The sequence below is a fragment of the Chlorocebus sabaeus genome, chromosome 8, assembly GCF_047675955.1.
Source record: "Chlorocebus sabaeus isolate Y175 chromosome 8, mChlSab1.0.hap1, whole genome shotgun sequence".
Classification (NCBI taxonomy): domain Eukaryota; kingdom Metazoa; phylum Chordata; class Mammalia; order Primates; family Cercopithecidae; genus Chlorocebus; species Chlorocebus sabaeus.
This window is the reverse complement of record NC_132911.1, coordinates 32,846,743-32,861,557: the sequence shown is the minus strand read 5'-3', so window position 1 is coordinate 32,861,557 and position 14,815 is coordinate 32,846,743. Positions and strand designations below refer to the sequence as shown.

At 37.0% G+C, this 14,815-nt stretch overlaps 1 long non-coding RNA gene across 1 annotated transcript in view; it reads right to left on the bottom strand.

Moving 5' to 3' along the window:
- The window catches only part of LOC140712190 (uncharacterized), a 162,715-nt gene extending 149,164 nt beyond the window's left edge, over positions 1 to 13,551 (bottom strand). The window contains exon 1 of the long non-coding RNA XR_012093674.1: positions 13,460 to 13,551. This is a non-coding gene — a long non-coding RNA (uncharacterized lncRNA). The remainder of the gene's footprint in view (positions 1 to 13,459) is intronic.
- Between the last annotated feature and the right edge of the window lie 1,264 nt (positions 13,552 to 14,815).

The window sequence follows — 14,815 nt, the reverse complement described above, 5'->3', positions numbered from 1 at the left end:
CTTCTAATTGCTATGCACATGCTTTAGCATAAAACAATGCCACAACAACCTAAAGCATGCAGGGCTTAAAACCTAGATTACAGATTGATAGGTGCAGCAAACCACCATGGCACATGTATATCTATGTAACAAACCAGCTCGTTCTGCAGATGTATCCCAGAACTTAAAACAAAATAAAACAAACAAACAAAAACCAATGCCACTCTCGTCCTCCTCTGTATGCAGCATTCAGTGCCAACCATGTCCTCACTAAAAGGCTTGACTTACTACCAGGATTGTTATCTAAATTAAGAGAGTTAATTCAAGAAGTTTAGAAGAGTGTCTAGCACATAAGAACCACCATTAAATATGAGATGTTGCTGATACATGGTGGTGATTGTTGGCTACTACTAATATAATGACCAGAGTCTCTATTCACCTTATAAATTAAACGTTTTCAGTTTCTTTTGCTTGTTCTTTTTTTATCTTCATTTCTGCCTTTATACTCAGGCAAAAGGGATCCCTGCTCTAGGGTTCACACTCTGTAAAATCAGTTGTACTGGCCGGGCGCGGTGGCTCATGTCTGTAATCCCAGCACTTTGGGAGGTCGAGGTGGGCAGATCACGAGGTCAGGAGATCGAGACCATCCTGGCTAACACGATGAAACCCCGTCTCTACTAAAAATACAAAAAATAAGCCAGGCGTGGTGGCGGGCTCCTGTTGTGCCAGCTACTCAGGAGGCTGAGGCAGGAGAATGGTGTGAACCGGGAGGTGGAGGTTGCAGTGAGCTGAGATTGCGCCACTGCACTCCAGCCTGGGCGACAGAGCCAGACTCTGTCTCACAAAACAAAAAACAAAAAACAAAAAAACAACAACGAAAAAACATCAGTTGTACTGAGGTTTAACATACATAATATAACATTCATTAATTATCAGAGTCCAATTTGGTAAGTTTCTACAGATACATGGTAAATTTCTACAGTTTGGTAAATTTCTACAGTTGCGAAACCACCACCATAATCCTGATATAGAACATGTCCACCACCCCAAAAACTGTCCTCGTGCTTCTTGGAACCAATCTTCTCCCTCTACTCCTGATTCTTGGCAAATATTAATCTTTCTTCTGTCATTATAATTTTATCTTTTCTAAAATTGTGTATAAATGGCAACTATACTGTAGCCAGGCTTTGGTGTCTGACTTCTTTCACAGAGCAGAGTGCTGTTGGAATTCACCTATGTTGTTCCATATCAGTAGTTTCTTCCTTTTTATAACTAAGTATTACAGTATATGGTTATCATCTGAGGACCAGGTAATGGCCATTTGTGCTGTTTTCAGTTTTGAACTATTATTCATAAAACTGCTATAAACATTTGAATACAAGTCTTTGTGTGGACGTGTGTTTTTATTTATCCACAGTAAATACCCAGAAGTGGGATTTGGGGGTGTCATACTATTGGGATGCTTTATTGTATAAGAAAATGCCAAAATGTTTTCCAAGTGGTTACACCATTTTGTATTTCCAACAAAAATCTATGAGAGTTCTCATAGCTCCACATTCTTGCCAGCATGTGGTACTCAGTCTTTTAAATTTCCACCATTCCAGAGAACGCGCAGTGATAACTCTGTGGTTTTTATTTTCATTTTCTTGATGAGTAATGAAGTAGAGAACCCTTTCATGTGTATGTTTGTCATTGTTTCTTGGTGATATGTCTGTTCAAATCTCTCGCCCATTTTAAAAACTGGGTTGTTTTCTTAGTTTTACCAATTTGTTAAGAGACCTTAAACATTCCGGATATAAGATTTTCTTCTACATTTTCTTCTAGCAGTTTTATAGTTTTAACTCTAATATTTAGATCTATGATTCACTTCAAGTTAAGTTTTATACACCGGGGTGGTAAGGATCAAGGTTAATTTTTTTGTGTGCGTGTCTAATTGTTCAAGTTCCACTTGGTGAAAAGACTATCTCCTTTATGATTTGAGTCATCTTGGCACCATTGTCAAAAATTAGTTGATAAAAAATGTGTGGGTCTATTTCTGGCCTCTATTCTGTTCCATCAATTTACTTGAGTTTGATTTGCTCTTCTTTTTCTAGTTTTTAAAAGTGGAATCTCAGATCATTGATTTGCCGCTTCTATTCTTTTCTAATATAACCATGTAATGCTAAAAGTTCTCTCTAAATATTGCTTTAATTGCATCTTACAAATTTTGATATGTTGTATTTGCATTTTCATTCAGCTTAAAATATTTTCAAATTTCTCTTACAATTTTTTTATTGATCCATATGTTATTTAGAGATGTGCTGTTTAATTTCCAAGTATTGGAGGAATTTTCCAGATATCTGTTAGTTATTTTTAGTTTAATTTTGTTATGGTCAGAGAACATACCTTGTATGGTTTTAATTCCTTTACATTTTTTGAGACTGGTTTTATGACTTGGCATATGATCTATTTTGGTAAATGTACTACATTCACCAAAAAAGAATATGTATTCTGCTGCTATTATGTGAGGTGTTTCATAAATGTCAATTAGGGTAAATTGTTTGAAACGATTATTCAAGGGCATTATATTCTTGCTGATTTTCCATCTGCCTGTCCGTCAATTATTGCTAGAGGAGTGCTGCAATCTCCTACTACAATCATAATTTGTTTATTTCCCATTTCAATTCTATTGTCAGTTTCTTTGTTTCGTCTTTTAATCCTATCAATTTTGGTTCATGTATTTTGAAGCTCTGTTATTAGGTGTGTAAAAGTTTACAATTGTTATGTACTCTGGATGAAGTAGTGCCTTTATTACTATGAAATGTTTCTCTTTATGTCTGATAAATACATTTTGTTTTAAACGCTACTTGAATAATAATATTATCCACTCCATATTTTGGTAGATTAGTGTTTTCAGAGAACATCTTTAAATGATCAGTTATAGTTCAATGAAGTTAAAAATGAGAAAAACACATTCTATATTTTGCCACATATTTATCACTTCTGGAATTCTTAATTCTTTACATTGTTTTAAATTATCAACTGTTATTATTTTTCTTATATCTGAAGAACTGTCTTTAACAATATTTATAATTCAAGTCGGCTGCCAGAGGCTGGAGGGCAAATCTGATCTGTTACTCCCTTATGGTCAGAAGGGAAAGTCAGGCGTTTCTGTTCCATTCTTCAGAGAGTCCAGCTCTGGGCCTCATATGACCTTCCCCACAGTGTGAGAATTCTGGGGGCCAAGAAAATGTGCCCACCCAGAACTTATCTCCCTTTCCACCCAGACTTATATTATGGATAGTCAGGAACCTGAAATTTCCTATGAAACAGCCAGCCTGGTTTCTAGTCCCTACCTCTTCTCTGGAATTACCCTCACAATGGAAGACCTAGGAGTGGCTATTTGCTGCGGTGGTGTGGACAGAGCTCAAATGTGCACACTGAGATGTCTTCCCATATGTGTGAGAGGCCTTTTGTGGTATAGGATGGACCCACAGGAGGGAGAAGGAAGGCAGAGGATCAGAAGCTAGCTCCTTCCCATGCTAACACATTCAGGCATGAAATTTTGAGTTCCATAATTCTGTATTCAGCCTGGCATTCCAAGATATTATATTTTTCATGGTAGGAGGATGAAGTATATTTTATTTAACATCGTGCTGGCTTAATGTATAACTTTTAAGTGTTAGACATATGGAATGTGGGCCTCTGTTTGTGCTCTTGCCTCATGCTCTGCAAATGTGATATGTGGGCTGCCTTGTTCTCCTCACTATCCCTTCAATGTATTTCTTAATTGCCCTTTATACTCTTCCCTTGTCACTTTATAAATTGGATGATAATCTCCCAAAGTGTTCACTAATACAGCTCTAGAACAGTATAGGAATACATTAAGAGTAGACTTTTAGAGAACCACTAAAGTGTTGGAAACAAGTAGACAAGACTGAAAATGCCTCTCTGGGCAGGAGAGAGGAAGAGAGAATATGCCATTAGACAATAGTAACTAAACTAGTCACTTGAGAAACTCATGGAGAAATCAGAAAGGGTGAACAATATAATGGGCGAGTCCATACTCTAGAACCCTAGAACCGGATTGCCTGGGATCAAATTCTGCTTCTACCACTTGCTAGCTGTGAGATCTTGGATGAGTTTTTGAACCCATTTATGCCTCAGTTTTCTCATCTATACAGTGGTATAATAATAGCAACTACCTTATGGGATTATTTTAAGGACAATAATTTAATAATTATGAAACAATTGGAAGACTACCTGGCAAATAGAAAATTCTCAATGCATTTTAGTTAACATATTAACAAAGTAAATTTTCAGGACTCTGGCTGGGTTTTTCATACATTTCTGTTGCATGTTTTAGAACTGGATGATCTTTACTTGCCGACATTAGGATAATCTGTGGCTCTAGCTGAATTTTACTCTAAAAGTGGCTAGATGCTCACTAATCCTGTTTCCTCTTCCTTGACACGTGGGAAGACTTTAATTCCTGGCGATTTCAGGTATTAAGTAATTAGGACCTAATCACCTCTTAACACCTAATCGTGTTAGGACCTAATACCTAATCATGTGGTAGGACCATGTGATTGAGTTTTGGAAAAAGAAACATATACAGAATTTATGTATATCAATGTTAGACATCATTATAAAATCTTCTGTGTTAAACTCTTCTCACTTCCCTCATCTGCTGACTAGATTATTCCAGGATTGCCTTAAATTTGTAAAATGGCAAAACCATAAGATAGAAGCCACTTGGGTTATTAAGTCACAGTTTGTAGAGGAACCACTTAAGACAACCATCAAACTTGAATTAAAAGTGTATCTTATTTCATTAAGCCAATAAGGTTTTGAGATGTTTGTTACGGCAGTTAGCCTATTTTAATAGAGATGTTTGTATGTCGACATGAAGTGCTTTCAAAACAAGAATTTATAATATGTGGAATTGGCTTAGTAATTTGTGGCAGTCAATAGGAGACTGAAACTGACCACTGGAAAAATGGTGATCTTCTTATGCAGTGGCAAAACATTTGGTAAAACTTTTTTTCTGTGAATACTTGGAAGGTAGAATATGTGCCTATTGAAACTGAACTCTAGGAAAAGAAATGGGAAGCATAATTTTAATGGTGTATGGTTTTTATTGGCTGGGTTTGGCCATGAAAAAGCTTGGGAAGGAATTGGCTGGTTTGCAAGTATAAATGGGAGGAAATAGAGTCTGGAAATTCAGGTTTTGCAATGTTGAAAAAGTCAGCTGTTTCTAGAATGCAAACAGTGAGAAATGAAACTACACAAAGGGAAGAAAATGAAAGAAAAAAAAACTTTAGCCACCAACAGCTTAGTAAACATTTTCAGGTGAATAAACTGACTCACACAAAAAAAGATCAGTTTCAGGATAAGGTATTCCCATTCAGAAGTTATAGCCTCAAGGTAGCTGGTGTTAAGTTGAATGAGATTAACTAGTATGGTGGCAAGGAAGCAGAGAGATAAACCATATTTGAGAATTATGTCTAGGAAAGATCTTTGAATGTGGTTTCTGGCACACATGACTACCTGCAAGTAAATTGATCAGAAGCCTATTAAGTTTTTGAGGAATTTTTGTCTACAAATAAGCCATAAACTAAACAAACAGACAAAAGTAAAAACCACCAAACACCAGTTTTGACCATTTTAGAGTTCAGACAACCATTCGAACTCCAAAATTCCATAAGCATAAGGCTGTCTTCCAAGGATCTCAAAAGGCGTGTTCTCCCTCCCTCTCCCACTTCATGTATGACCAAGAGGAGTAAGGGACAAACAAGATGGAGCTTGCAGAGGATGAAGCCAGCTGCAAAGAAGAGTGGTGTGTTAGTCTGTTTTCACACTGCTGATAAAGACATACCTAAGACTGGGTAATTTATAAAGAAAAAGAGGTTTAATGGACTCACAGTTCCACATGACTGGGGAGTCCTCACAATCATGGCGGAAGGTGAAAGGCACATCTTACACTGGCCGCAGGCAAGAGAGTGAATAGAGCCAAGCGAAAGGAGTTTCCCCTTATAAAACCATCAGCCCTGGTGAGACTTATTCACTACCATGAGAACAATATGGGGGAAACTGACCCCATGATTAAATTATCTCCCCCCAGGTCCCTCCCATAACACACGGGAATTATGGAAGCTACAATTTAAGGGGATATTTTGGTGGGGACACAGGCAAACCATGTCAACTGGACGAGGACCTTCCTCCTGGACAGCATCAGCAACACCCTTTCAAACAACTTTTCCTATCACGATGTCAGGGCTCTTCACATTTTCTACTCAAATGGACTTGAGAATTGCTGTAGATCATTGACTTCTAGGCTTTTCCCACTTGTTTCATTTGTAACTGGGAGAATTTATTACTGTTGTCCTGCTTCTGTTCCACTATTGCATATCGCCTGTGTGGGTGGTGGTGGTTACAGGCAGATAACTGTTGTTTTAATTCATAGGCTACCAGAAAACAAGGAGCCATATCCAGCCCTGATGGAAGGATTGCGCATCATGTGGAGATCCTGAACTCTGATGAAGATGTGATTGGATGTGATTTTGAGTCATCTTCATAGATGAGTGGATGAGTGATTTACACATAGAACAAAGAATGAGCTGAAAATTTGGTGGTCAGAATGAAGTCTATGGCAGAGAGAGGCTGGAGGTTCAGAAATTATATTTCCTCTTCCTGAGCACACAAGACTACATCTCCCTATCTCCCTTGAAATTGGATAAAAATCACACGACTACTTTCTAGTCAATTAAATGTTGTGGAGATGATATGCAATTTTGAAGACTGGCTTCAAAACCCTTTGTGCAAACCTCTGTTCTCTCTTTCCTTTATTGGATGGCTGAAGATGTCAGAAGGACCTTGAAGCCACAGAATGGAAACAGCCTGGGTTCCTGAGGTTTTGTTTAGTGTAGAGGTGCCCAGGAGAACCACCTGACCAGGAATGTTCATCTTGGGGTATATAAGTGTTAAAATGTTTAACTGAGAGGCATCTAGGCTGAGACAGCTCCAGGACCTTGGGTACCTACTTAAGCAAATCCAAACCCAATTTAATGTAAACAGTAAAATAAACTTTAAGCTTAACCAATCAGAAACAACCGACTAACCTCTAACTAGAGACTTTACCAATCAGAAATCTCCAACTAACCTCTAATAAGGAACATTTCATTTTATCTAACCAAATGTATTTTCTTTGTCTTTCTTTCATAAACATCTCATAGGTTCCTCTCTTACCTGCCCCTCCCACCAGTGGGGTGCTGAACTGCTTGCCTTCCTGTGCTGATCAGTCCAAGAATTGTTTAATGCTCAAACTTGTTACATTTTTAATATGCCTAAGTTTATCTTTTAACACAAGCAAGAAAACACTGTGCTAATGTTTGGTGATTGTGATTTGGGGGACATTAGTTCTAGCAGTTAGCATATCCTGAAGAATATGCCACGTCGTATATTGTGATGATGGAGAGTAATCACTTAAAATGGCATCTTTGTTGTCAGAGATGTCAGTTTCTCATTCTGTTCTTCAGAATAACCTTGAACTCTGAATGAGTTCAAAATACTGAGTGAGATATTTAGAAGGAGGATTAAAGCTGATGGTGTTCTGAGAATTTACGTCAGTGGTGGAGTCCTCTGAGATTTCAAGGGAGGTATCTGAAGAAGGGTGAACAGAAAAATAAATCAATGAGTTTACCAACCTAATTCAATGGTCTTAGAAAAATAAATTTTGTCTAGAGGAGGAAGGAAGGATTGTGACACATACATATGCCAGAATTGCTAGAGTCAAGGGTACCCCTTTCTTTCCAAAGTTCACAAGAGTTGTGTGTGTGTTTGTGTGGTTCTGAGCTCTGAAGCTTGTATAGTGAATATTATAGTTTGAGAAGTGGCCCCTAGAAGTTGTTTGTGTGTATATGTGTGTGTATGGTTCTGAGTTCTGAAGCTTGTGCACAGAAAATATTATAGTTTGACAAGTGGCCACTAGAAGTTTTGTGTGTGTGTGTGTGTTTCTTGAGTGTGCTATTCTCATTGTGGGGATGTCTCTGAATGTTGGCTGGAATCATCCACGGAAATGTAATTCCAGAACTGAGAAAGCAGAGGCAGCTGCTAAAAGCCTCCAGGGGCAAGTATTTGTTAGAGTTCAGGTTCTAGAAGTTACTTACATTTTCCTCACTGTGCAATATTGCCTCAGCTCTCCAGATGACGGTTTGTGGAGTGTGAAGAGTATACAAAATCTTAACGACTTACTCGTGACTATTAACTATACTTAGTGCAAAAAAGGTCTTCAACCATGAAGAGATCCTAGAGATAACTTTAAAGGAGGTATGCTTAAAGACTCAAATAACCAGACTTGAGAATGCATGAATCGTGCCAATCTGTTCCAGGAAATCAGATGAATTTTAGACAAATTGTTTGTCTAGAAATTTCAATTACATAGACAGCAAGAAATAATTTCCTGATGCAGTTGACTGATATGGTTTGGCTTTGTGTCCCCACCGAAGACATCTTGAATTGTAATCCCTATAATCCCCAAATGTCAAAGGAGGGACTAAGTGGGAGGTGATTGGATCATGGATCATGGGGGAGGTTCCCCCCATGCTGTTCTCATGATAGTAGTGAGTTCTTACAAGATCTGATGGTTTTACAAGGAAGTTTTCCCTGCTCTTGCTCCCTCTCCCTCATCTGCCACCATGTAAGATGTGCCTCTTTTCCTTCTGCCATGATTATAAGTTTCCTGAGGTCTCCCCAGCTATGCAGAACAGGGAGTCAATGAAACTTCTTTCCTTTGTAAATTACCCAGTCTCAGGTGTTTCTTTATAGCAGTGTGAAAACAGACTAATACATTGACTAAAGTTTTATTTTAAACCCATTGTAATCAGACATCTTCCACCCTCTGCTGAAATGATTCTCATTAATGTCACCAATGACCCCATGTTTCTAACTCAGTGGTCAATTTTCAGTCATCTTATTTGATCTTTCAGTAGCATTTGATGCACTATTGACTGTCTTTTTCTTGGACTAGCTTCTCCATTTGGATTCCAGGATATCACATTATACGTATATCACGTTCCTGGAATCCAAATAGAGGAGTAGATTCTTTTTTTAAATCTCTCTTCCTGAATCTGTTTTTTTGGTTTTTGGTTTTTTGTTTTATCTCCCTTCTGCTCCTTTTTCTATTTTCCTTAGGTGGTTTCTCCTCATCTCCCTGACAGCTACATAAATTTTAGTTCTCTTGGACTTACTCTTTAGATCTTATCTCTTTTTCATCTGCACTCCTACATTTGGTGACTTCATCTACTCTCTTGGTTGTAAACATCATCCATATGCCCATGATTTCCACATTTATATCTCCAGGCTGTATCTCTTCTCTGGACTCCAGATTCATATATTAATGCCTCCTGGACACCTTCTGTTGTTTATTTTTTAAACAGTTATCTCAAAATTCACTCCTGATATTCCCTTGCCAAGCCTTTTCCTCATGCCCTCTTTCTGTGTCCATAAATTACAACTCAATCCTTCCAGTAGCCCAGGCCAAAGGCCTTAGTGTGACTTAATTCATCTTTCACAGCTTACTTTGTATGAAAGAACAAGTCCTTCAATGTTCAATGTGTACTTTCCATATAATGTTCAATGTGTACTTTCCATATATATCCAGAATACAGCTACTTTTCTCTGTCCTGGACTTCTACTTCTGGCTATGATGAACTAGCTTACAGCCACACAACCCTTCTTCAGAGACCAACTAGGAAACCTGGATAAGATACAAAAGAAAACCAATTTGAGGGCATTGGAGACCTGTCAATGCAGCCAGGTGTTGAGTAGCTGAGATCTCAGAGAAAAGAAAATTTAGCAAGGCAAGTCCAAAATCTGATGTCATTATTCTCATTTGTTGATGCATAAGCTGCATGGTGTAAGAAATGAAAATTATAAAAAGTGCGTAAGCAACATGTGTGGCATTAAAGAGCCTGACATAAATGTAAATAGACACACATATGGGGAGGAGGAAATGAATGGAACAGAAACAATATTTGAAGAGATAATGGCTGAGAATTTCTCAAAATTGATAGAAGAAATAAAGCCATAGGTTAAAGAAGCACTTTAAACCACAAGCAAGATAAATACTAAGAAAACACACCTACGTACATCATTATAAGGCAGCTAAAACAATAATAAAAGACAAAACTTTAAAAATAGCTAGAGAAAAAAATGGCACTTTACTTTCAAAGAGTCAAGAGTTAGTCTGACAGCTGATATCCCAAAGGAAATGGTGCAAATCAGATTACAATAAAAAGGAATGCCAACTTTAAAGTGCTAAAAACATTGCAGTTTATGACACAACAAGCACCCAAGTTTTTTTTTTTTTTTTTTTTTTTAAAGGCAATCAAGAAATCCAAATTGTAATCCGTCAGCTTTGTCCTAAAGATAAGCAGTGTGGAGGTAGTGTGATAGGAGATTTTGGTAAACATCAGACTGATTTTGAGCATCCTGCCAGATAATGCTGGAGATAGCTGCAGTCTCCTTATAAGTGTGAACCAATTCCAGCAGTATTGTACTCTTGCTGCCTCATCCAAGTTTCCTCCCCCATCCTTCAGGAAGTGATTACAAAGCCTCCTTTGCCAGACTGCATAGTAGAGGAAATGAATGATGTGGAACTTCCTCAGCAGAATAAAGACACACATGTGAATGAGGCAGATGAGATGACTCTAGGAACTGTAAACCCAGCTAACTGGCCATCAGAATCCAACCATCTTGGAACTTGGGCTCTAAGTCAGTAGATCTAGATTGCCACTTAAGTAAATTCTTTGATGAGGATTGAAAAGGCCAGAGAGTTCATAAAGACCCAGACCTGACCAAATTATGATACATCTGGAAAATGAATAATGATTCTACCCAGCTGCTTAGTACTGCCTGCTGGCGTGGAGAAGAGTGCTACAGCCTGGGAGGATTTGGGAAGAACAGATGAGATGTTTGGAAAGGAATCACTTTATTTAAATATATTGGACTTGACTTTTTTTGGTATTATGTTTATTGCTAGGATGGAAAGTTTTTTGCTAGAGTATGGACCCATTAGGGAGGAATGGCCCAAAGGATATTGCAAGTGAGTTTCTGAGGGACACAGAGATGGCAATGGTGTGGTGGAATCACCTTCTTCTGGCTTTCAAGAAACAATTATGCACATCTTTTCCCAAACCCATATTTTGTGATGTGTTTGGTAACTTGAAATCTACCATAGTGGGTGTATTTACATCACAAAATTTGGCAGATGCCACAGATCAGAGCTTTCTCCCTGCTCCCTGAGAGTTGGTTACTAAATATTTGCCTGTACACTATTGGAGATATGTCATAAGGCAAAATGTCGTAACATGAATTGTTGGGGCAATCTGAACAGATTAAGATATTGCATTTTTTTTTGTGCTGGTATCTGCCCCTGTAATTCAAGCTTACCCTTTTCTCTTGAGATTACCTTTTGAACCACCCCTGGTTTTAGCATAAGCACTTCAAATTTGACTTTTCTAGAATTCATGATCTTTTCTTCCCAATCATTTTCTCCTTTGGAATTATTTACTGTATTTCTTGGTATCAACTTAACCCAAGGACAAAAATCAGAAAATAAGTGCCTTCCTCTCTATTATTCTCCAATGATTAATGAGTTTTAACAGGCTAACCTAATTAGCACATGATATAATTCATGGATTTCCTCATTTCCTCTATTAATCCTATTGTCTTGGTTCAAGCCTTTATCCTCTTTGCCTCATCTGGTTTCCTCACATAATCATTAGAATCAGATAAAAGTATGAGCTAAACTACACATTTCCAGGCTCCTTTCCCAGAGATTAGGATTTGGTTATGGGAAGAGGACTGGAACCTACATTTTTAACACTGACCCAGAATTCAGATGAATTCGAATTCTTAGCTAAATTTGGAAAATACTCAGATCCAGAATAAAAAAATCATAATTTTAAATCTTGGAATACAAACCCAACTTAATATGTTCTTCGCTTGTTTCTCTAGTTTAATTTCTCATGATCTCCCCACACATTTTTTATCTTATTTGTTTTTTCACCAAATATGTATTATGCTCAAACTATGTGTCAGGTACTCTCTTAGGTGCTAGAAATTACAGTGGTATAAACAGATAAGTTGTTTGTTCACACAGTGTTTTGTATATAAATAAAACAAACTTTACTATCTTTATGTTCAAACATAGCAGTCTTAGGCACGTCTGGACACTTTGTTATCTTTTGGTCCAAAGTTCCTTTTCATTTAGCTACTTTCTCACATTACCTATTGGTTTGTGTTACCACTGTTCATTATTCTATTGTACGTTATTTATTTCATTGTCTAGCTCTCTTTCTAGATTGTTGGTTTCTTAAAGGCAGAGCCTTTCAATCTCTAGTGTCTAGACCAATAATTGGCATAAAATAGTTCTCAACCATTTATTGAATGAATGTTACTCAACTAGTAAGTGGGAAATAGGGATCTGAATTTAGAGATATCTGACTCCAAAGCCCCACATCCTTTTAACTATACTACACCCTCTCAATAAAGTTTTGTTCAGTTTGTCAGAGGAGCCATTTAAACAAATTATTTAAGGAGAACCTGATGATACCCTAAGATAAGAGCTACTACCTCTCCAAAGGGAGATGTGCCAATTAACCACTTTAGTTGATCAATATCTAGTCCAGATTGGAAAATTCATGCCAAAGAGTATTCTCTGACATTTATTAAACCAACAAAAGTAGACAAATATATCTCCTCTTATCTTGGCCTAATATAAATATAACTTTACCATTTAGATGTATCTATCCTGAATAAGGCAAGCGACAGGCTAAGTCTAGGTGATGACATTTCCTAACATTAATATAAGCAATTAAACTCATTTCTAGGTAAAGATCAAGCACAGTACTTGGCACACAAAATTCCTCCAAAGCGTTTCAGAACTATTGGGTTATACTAGGAGACTGATACTGTTTGACAGAAAAATAACGTAACTATCAATTTAAGCATCCTTTTTATTGAGGAAATTAATGAAACTCATATGTTTTTGATTCTTTAGCATAAAAAACTTGGGCAGCAAAAGCTAACGGATAAAATTTAGAGAGTCTATTCTGTCATCTGATTTGGGAAATGTGTGCTGACTCTGCTAGTTCCATTAAAAATGCTGCCCATAATATATACTTGTACTAGCTTGGCACAAGTTATTTTAGAGCTGTGAGAAGGACTGTTACTAATAAAATCTTCTCTTTCCCTTCTAATTAATTCATAGCATTGCCACCAGAGTGTTCTTTCTGTATTATAAATTTATGTCACTTCCCCTGCTAAAATACTTCTGATGACTTTACATTTTCTATAAAAAATGATGAGCAAACTCCTTAGTTTAACATGTAAATTTTCTATAACCTGATCACCATCACCTCTCCCTTCACAATTCATTTCACTCTTCTTGCTATCTCAAATAACATATTACATTCTTTAATGACACCAGATTACTCACTCATAAATGCCTCTTGATTTCCCACCTCTTTGTTCTTGACCAAGCTGTTCTGCCTTCGTGCCTTTCCTCCTGGTTTTATGGCAAACTCTTGCTATCACTAGTGATGTTGTTCCTATTCCTTACAGCCCCTCAATAATTATTCATTGCTTTCTCTTCTGTGTCCACACATGATTTATGCATGTATGTATGAACCAAGTCAAACACATGGTGTCACAAGTGCAAGTATAATTAAGAGAACAGAATAATCAAAGTGATTCCAGAAAATGTGGGATATATTGTTGTCATAGTTATGACATTTATCCCTGGTACCTTGAGTCAAGCATTATATTTTACGAACCTATGCATAATTAACTGCCATCACTAATTCATTTATTTATTCAACAAAAATAGTTCAGGGCCTATCCTGTGTTATGCACTATCAGAGGTGATGGAGATATTGAAGAAGAAAGGATTTGCTGCTTTCATGCAATTTATATTCTATTGAAAGTGACAGAGACAGACAAGAAACAAATGACTAATAAAATAATTTCAAATAGTGGTAATTACTATGGAGAAAATGAAAAAGATCAGTATGATAGAAAGTGACTTGAGAGGTGGGAGAGGGAGACATCAGATATGAAGCATTTCTGTAATATATAGATTACTTACAGAGTGACAGAAAAAGACACACAATAGAAAAATGCAGAGAGGGTTTGAATAAACAATTCAAATTAAAAAAACTTAATGCTCAACTAAACATGGAAAGATGCTTGAATTCATAAGTAGTAAGAAAAATTAAAATGAAAATAATGACAAAATATCATTTATATCCATTGGATTGACAACATTAAAAATAACTATAAAACCCATTACTGGTGGGGAATAGGGGAGATGGATTCTCTTGTACATTTTCATTTTTTATTTATTTATTTATTTATTTATTTATTTATTTATTTATTTAGAGATGGGGTCTCATTATGTTGTCCAAGCTGATCTCAAACTCCTGACTTGGAGGGATCCTCCCACCTCAGCCTCCTGAGTAGCTGGGATTATAAGCGTGAGCTACTGCACCTGGCTCTTTTGTACATTGTGGGATTGCAAAGCCTTACATCCTTTCTGGAAGGCAATATAGCAACATCTATTTTAACCTAAAATACACTTCATGTTTAATTCTACAATTCCATTACTGGAATCTAACTCATATAAACAAAGGTGTCCATTTGTAAGATCATATGTCCAAGGATGTTTATTGTACCATTATTAGTATTGGCCAAGCATTGGGTACAGAGAAAGCTCACCAATACAGGAAAGGCTGACTAAATAAACTGCAGTTCATCTATGCCATGAAATATTATGTGACCAAAGAAAGAATGAAAT